The following is a 6,618-nucleotide window of genomic DNA, read 5'->3' as shown; positions in this document are numbered from 1 at the left end:
TATGAATTGTGAATTAAAGAGATGCTCTGGTGCTTTTTCTAACCTTTGGTGTGTGCTACACTCTTGTAGTCTTGAGAATGGCTTTTTTTGTCTGTGTGTGCTAAGGAAGATTCGCCCTGAGCTAACATCTGTTGCCAGTCTTCCTCTTTTTGTGCTGAAGAAAGATTGGCCTTGAGCTAACATCTGTGCCAGTCTTCCTCTATTTGTATGTGGGTTGCCACCACAGCATGGCTGATGAGTGGTGTAGGTACGCCCCCAGGACCTGAACCTGTGAACCCAGGCCGCTGAAGCGGAGTGTGCTGAACTCAACCAGTACACCACGGGCCAGCCCCAGAATGGCTTTTTTATGAGACAAATGCCTGATTTTGCTGCTTTTTCTTTTAGAAGCATTTTCAGTTAAACTGCATAGCTGCATTTTAATTATGTTCAGAGTGCCTCTTCTACAGAAGTCTGCAATGCCTCTGACTAGAGTTTACTGATTGAGCCCCAGAATGGTGAGGAGCCTTTGCAAAGTGGTCAGATTAAACTAGAATTTAGTCCTTAAACAATATTTCTCTCTCGGGGCCAGCCCCATGGCTTGGTGGTTAGGCTCAGCGTGCTTCACTTCGGGGGCCCGGGTTCGGATCTCAGGCACGGAACTACACCACTCGTCTGTCAGTGGCCTTGCTGTGGTGGCAACCCACATTCAAAATAGAGGAAGACTGGCACAGATGTTAGCTCAGGGCCAGTCTTCCTCAAGCAAAAACAGGAGGATTGGCAACAGATGTTAGCTCAGGGAAAATCTTCCTCAGCAAACAAAACTTTAAAAAATGTTTCTCTCTCACCAGCAATATTCAATTTTTTAAAGTGTGTCAACTTGTGTAGTCGATCACATTTTCATTATTTACATAAAGCAAACTGAAACCTCATGAGTCACAGTAAAAAGTTGCCCCTAATAGAGAGGCTTTGGGGGTCCTGTGGCCTATTGTGATAACTGCTCTGCTTCACTGTAGGAAAGCAGCCACAGGTGATCTGATACATCAGTGAGTGGCTGTGGCTGTGTTCCAAAAAAATTGATAAAAAAATAGGTAGAGCTTGGGATTTGGCCCCTCATTTAAACCGTCAAATTCTCCAGCTCAAATTAGTACTGCTGTGGGCTGCACATTTTCACTTAGGCTTACACATTCCTGTGTAAGAAAGAAAATATTTAATGGAAATGTTCCTTTTGTCAGTGTAGCGAATTATACTTTAAAAAAAAGAAAACAAATTGGACAACTTCTGATTTACCTGGATCTGAATTAAAATCACCTAAAATGTGTTTGAGAATCCTAGTAGCTGCCAGTCTTGGCTATTTAAAGAGTAACTTGGGGCCGGCCCGGTGGTGTAGTGGTTAAGTTCACGTGCTCCACTTCAGTGGCCCAGGTTCGTGGGTTCGGATCCCAGGCATGGACCTTCATCACTCATAAAGCCATGCTGTGGCGGCGTCCCACAAACAAAATAGAGGAGGATTGGCACAGATGTTAGCTCAGGGACAATCTTCCTCACCAAAAAAAAAAAAAAAAAAGAGTAACTCTCTTGTGGAATTCTAATGAAGTGGACACTTAGTTTTTTCCCAAAATGGATTCATTAAAACACATTATTTTGAAACTTTGACCTCAAAAAGGGGTATGGTATTTAGGGTCCCGCTTCACAGGTTCAGGTCCTGGGCGCGTACCTGTACCACTCATCAGCCATGCTGTGGTGGCAACCCACATACAAATAGAGGAAGACTGGCACAGGTGTTAGCTCAGGGCCAATCTTCCTCAAGCACAAAAAGAGGTCCTACTGTTTGCCGACCACGCATCCTCGTCCCTCTTGTGTCAGTGTAGGAAGGGGAGTGCTAGTTGTTGCTATCTCTCAGCTTTACACCCACCTTTATATATTCTTTCTGATTCTGGGGCTAGCAGTCTGCAATCCACATTTTTTTTTTGCCAGCAGGAGGCAGACTAGAAGGCTAGGGAGGAAAGAGACAGGCTCCTTCCTCTCTGTGTCCTGTTGAAGAGTCAGACCCCAGCAACAGCCCTCACCCTGGCAAGGACGGTTCAGCAGCAGCAGCGAGCCCCACGTGTTTCCCACGCTCCTAGAATCAGCCTCATCGCACCTCCTCAGAGATACTGGCCCCAGGCGGCAGGCCTCCCCTACCTCCCCACACAGGTTGGGGACCCAGTCTCTTCCCTTTGTTCCCCCAGCCCTAAGGGGGGTATCTGCTTCCTGCAGTTACTACAGTGGTGAAACTTTTTTCCCTTCTCCAATACCTGGTTACTGGATCTATTAAATTGTTTCTGTTCAAGAAACTGGCGAGTGGTTTGTCTCACTTGACAGGAGTTACTTTTGAAAATCTTACAGGGTCGAGGAGTTTCGTGACCTTGTTTGTCACTAAGAAGAGAATATAAGACTTTGCACATGCTGCCTCTGAAAATATGTTGCCTGGCTATGCCTGTGTCTTGTTTTTGAGTACTTATCAAAATCTGTTTGCTGAATAGTCTGCTTACTGAATCTGTTTGCTTGAATATAGACTTAGCTGTTTCTTTGAGTTAATTCTCAGCAGCAAATTATTTTGGGCAAATGTCTATTTATGAAAACCTATAGCATTTTGATGGTGCCAGAAGATGGTGATTTGCACCTAGGGAATTAGGGCAGTTGCTGAGGTCCAAGGATGTAGCCTTGGGTTGGTGTTCATTAGTGGACCTATCAGTTCTCTGAGGACTTTTCAAGTTTGTCTTTTCATGGTAATCTCAAATGTTAATAAATACTCCAGATTAACGAGGATAAGTGCCCTCAGAAGTCAGCACTGAATTACATATGTGTTTTTATTCATATTGGTACAAGTGAACTACCCAAAGGGACAATGTGTAACTTTTAATATAGGTTTTCTTAAATATGTATGCTTGATCTGAGAAATCTCCAGTTTGGGATATAGTGGTAAAAGGTATTCTTTAAAGAAACATCTGGTTGCATGTTTTTGAAATGGCAGTCGATGTTTTCTGAGCCAATGAATGGTACTAACTGGCAATAAAGCAGTGGCATTTTTCTGCCCTGTATGCCTGTATGGATGGCACCTTCTTGACCGTGTTTAGTAAATTGAAATCCCAAACAAAACTGGGTGATAGAACATTACTGTGAAAGATACCCACTAGCCTTAGCAATACAATCATGCCTGTGTAATCTAATCAGGGACAAATACTTTTACTTTTCTAGCAAACAATTTAGCAGAGGGGAAGTTAAGTCTTAGGTTTTCAGGTGTGCTGAACTGTTGGTGTTCACTGGTGGACCTACCTTGTTCAAGTTCCCTCCTCTTTCTATGCCAACGGTCAAGTTGCATATTAATTCTCTCCTGTTACTTGCTTTTCAAAGATGCAGTTTTAGGTTTAAGTCCTAAGTTTCTGGGTTGCAACTTGAAATGGTAGTGAACTTGTAGAAGAAAATGTTGTTTGCACATAAGTCTGAGTGGTTGCAAAGGGCCCAGAGAAAATAAATGACTGGGTAAATCAGATATTTATGAAGAGGAAAATGTGATGGCTACTTTTTTTAGGTAGCTGAATTATTTAATGATGGTAAACAAAGACAAAATCCTATCTGTCTCCTTTCCTGAAATCGAAAGTTGAGACCATGGTCCCGTGGCTTAGCGGTTAAGTGCGCGAGCTCCGCTGCACCGATGCACCGCTTCTCCGGCCATGCTGAGGCCGCGTCCCACATGCAGCAACTAGAAGGATGTGCAGCTATGACATACAACTATCTACTGGGGCTTTGGGGGAAGAAAAAATAAATAAAATTAAAAAAAAAAAAAAAGTTGAGACCAGAGAACTTTAATTGTAAAATGCATTTAATAAGCCTAGATCCATAATGAACTGTTAAAGTTTATTATGAGACTAAAAAGAAACCACTTGGTGTTTAACAAGCAGCTATTAGATTAAAACACAAAAAGCCAATCAGCTGAATTCTCACTGGGGGAGGGGGTTAATTTTTAAAAGCTTTCTGAAAGTGCTATGGTAAAAAATGCTAAATTAACACTAGTGGTTTTCTTTTTTTTTTAGAGAAAATATTGGACTACTAATAGTTCTTGCCTTGCAACTGGCTGGACACCTTATCTGCAGAGTTGATAGTCTAATAACCTAAAACCTTAAGTTGACTTAGAGGTTGTACGTGAGAAACTCTACCCATTGTTGGCTGCCTTTCAGCAGCTGGCCAGATTCCCAAATTGTTAAACACAGGGGATGTTGTCTTGGTTGTTAGAAGAAAGGAAAGCTTAGATTATTAATTATTTTTATAACAGGAAATCTATTATACTACCCTTAAAATAATCAGATGTGATTAAAAATATTAGCTCCAACTGCTTACAAATGAAACATACCCCTTCTTCCTGAAACTGAAAACTGATTCAGGGACATGGTGGTTTGACTCAAAGATAAAGCCCAACTGTCGTCTCTAGCTACATGACAGCCTACCTTGTTAAGGGTACACCTAAAAACCTCTGCGAGAAATTTCACAGCGAGACTTGATTTTACTTCACTTCACTCTGTCAGTCTGGACGCTCAGCTGTCAATACCTTTCAATTAAGCCTCTTAGTTTAGTGGTAGGCAGACAGACAAGCGTCAAGAAATCTTTATTTCTGATCGAGCCCATTTCCGTGGTGAAAAAACATGTTCTGGACTGTAAATGCCAGGCACTAGTATATCCAAGGCTTTTGGTAACATTTCATAAAGTTCCTATTACAGATAGAAGCTTTGAGTTTAGCACAGTATTTCATTTGGTTGAGCGTTGTTAGGTGTTGTTGCCAGTTTTGCTTTTTCACTGATAATGTGGGGTACATTTTCTGACTTCTAAGATGTCTCTTTTGTTGAATGTCCTTGAAAATTATACTCTGAGAGAGCCCAGTGTAATTAACCTTTGGTACAATTCACTGAGGCAAGGAACTGGCATGTAGTTGCTGCTTTTAAACAGATTTATAGGTTTATTTGAGAAAGTACCTCCAAAAGAGCTAGGTGGCTGAAGCCAGCGGTGCTGGGAAAGATATAAATGACATACATGGAGTCCAGCTGCAGTCGAATGCACACTGGATTGTACTGAAAATGGCAGAGGTTGAATAAACCTTCCTCCACTTGTGACCTTCATTAGCCTATCATTACAGAAATAAGGATAATCTGAGCAAGGTAGCAGCCTCCACTAACAAACAGAGGCAGTTAATTCCTGGAATTAAAGTTACAAGATGAAAAAAATATAGTTTTTTCTTATCTTAAAACCTGACTAACCAATGTTAGTTTCAACACCACCTACCACTAAGAGAAAATGGGAAAAAACAAGATTACCAAAAAAAAAAACGGAAAAGAAAAAAATATTCCTGTCTTCCTGATTGAAGCAATAGTATACACAAGTGGATTAAAAAAAAAAAAAAACTAATCTTCTTGTTAAATGAAAACAGTCATGGTAACTGAAAATTTCAGAAAGTTTTGTAAGTTCTTTTTTATTAGTGTGGAACTCAGTTAATCAGATTCGCGTTCAGAATTGCTGTGGTGGCCATTTTCAGGGTGAATCCTGTTCACCTGGACAACGTGGAAATGTTTTCTTTTAGGAATTGGAAAGGCACAGCCACACAAGGAGGCTGCAGACACTTTCTTGCACCTTTCCTTTAAGGCTTTCAGAGTATTTTGCAACCTCAGTACAATTCAAGTTTCTGAACTGTTGATGACAAAAGTAAAAATAGAATTCCAAATCAGTATACCCTTGTGGGTTTTTTATTGTTGTTTCTGCAGAAATTATCCCGTACTTACTGGCCACCACCCTGTCTGTGCTGTCCAGGGTCAGGAGGAATTGGATTGGTAAGAATAATTAAACACATGACGGCGACGCCTAACCTCCTAGCTGGCCCCCATACTCCTTGGTCTTGACCGCCGCAGTACAAGACGGCAGAAAACAAACTGCAGTTCGTCCTGTCCTCACGCCCCCTCTTCACAACACGGAACTTCAGAGAGAGAGAAGGAAGTGACCTAGGTGACTTAAAAAACAAAACCGCGCGCGTCCACTGGAGGATGGCCGAGCGTTCTGCCGGCGCTTCGCGACCAGCAGTGTGGACACGGCGCCCGGCGCTCCGCGGTGAGGAGCCCACGGCGGGGCCAGGGCCTGCGGATCGCGCCGACACGAGGTGGCAGCACCGCCTCACGGGTCAAGCCCAGCTTCCTGCGGTTCAGGGTCTCTGTCCTCTCTCCAGCTCCTCACTCTAAGGACCCACATTACGTCATGCACTGACGGCTTTAAGGTCAACTTTTAAGTAGACAGACTGAATAACAGGCGCCAGGGTTTTCAAAGCATTGTTACTTACTGACATATTTTAAAAACTTGGACATACCGCTCGCGTTGGTGAGCGGGCGGGGGTGGGGGAGGTCAGGCACCAGCGCACTCCCGCCCCGCCTCGGGCACAGGCCCCGCCTCCTGCCGGCACGTCCCACCGCGGACCGGGCCCATCGGCAATTTAATAAAAACCTACGATGAAACAAAAAGAAACTGTAGCGCTCTTTATAACGTCAAGACGTTCTCTCTCTTTTCCTCTTCGGTGTGGACCGGGAGTCCTGGCTGGCTATGTTTTTCCTCAAATCTCTTTAAAAA

The sequence above is a fragment of the Diceros bicornis genome, chromosome 18 (genome assembly GCF_020826845.1).
Source record: "Diceros bicornis minor isolate mBicDic1 chromosome 18, mDicBic1.mat.cur, whole genome shotgun sequence".
NCBI lineage: Eukaryota > Metazoa > Chordata > Mammalia > Perissodactyla > Rhinocerotidae > Diceros > Diceros bicornis.
The sequence above is the reverse complement of the archived record's forward strand: the minus strand, read 5'-3'. Positions refer to the sequence as shown.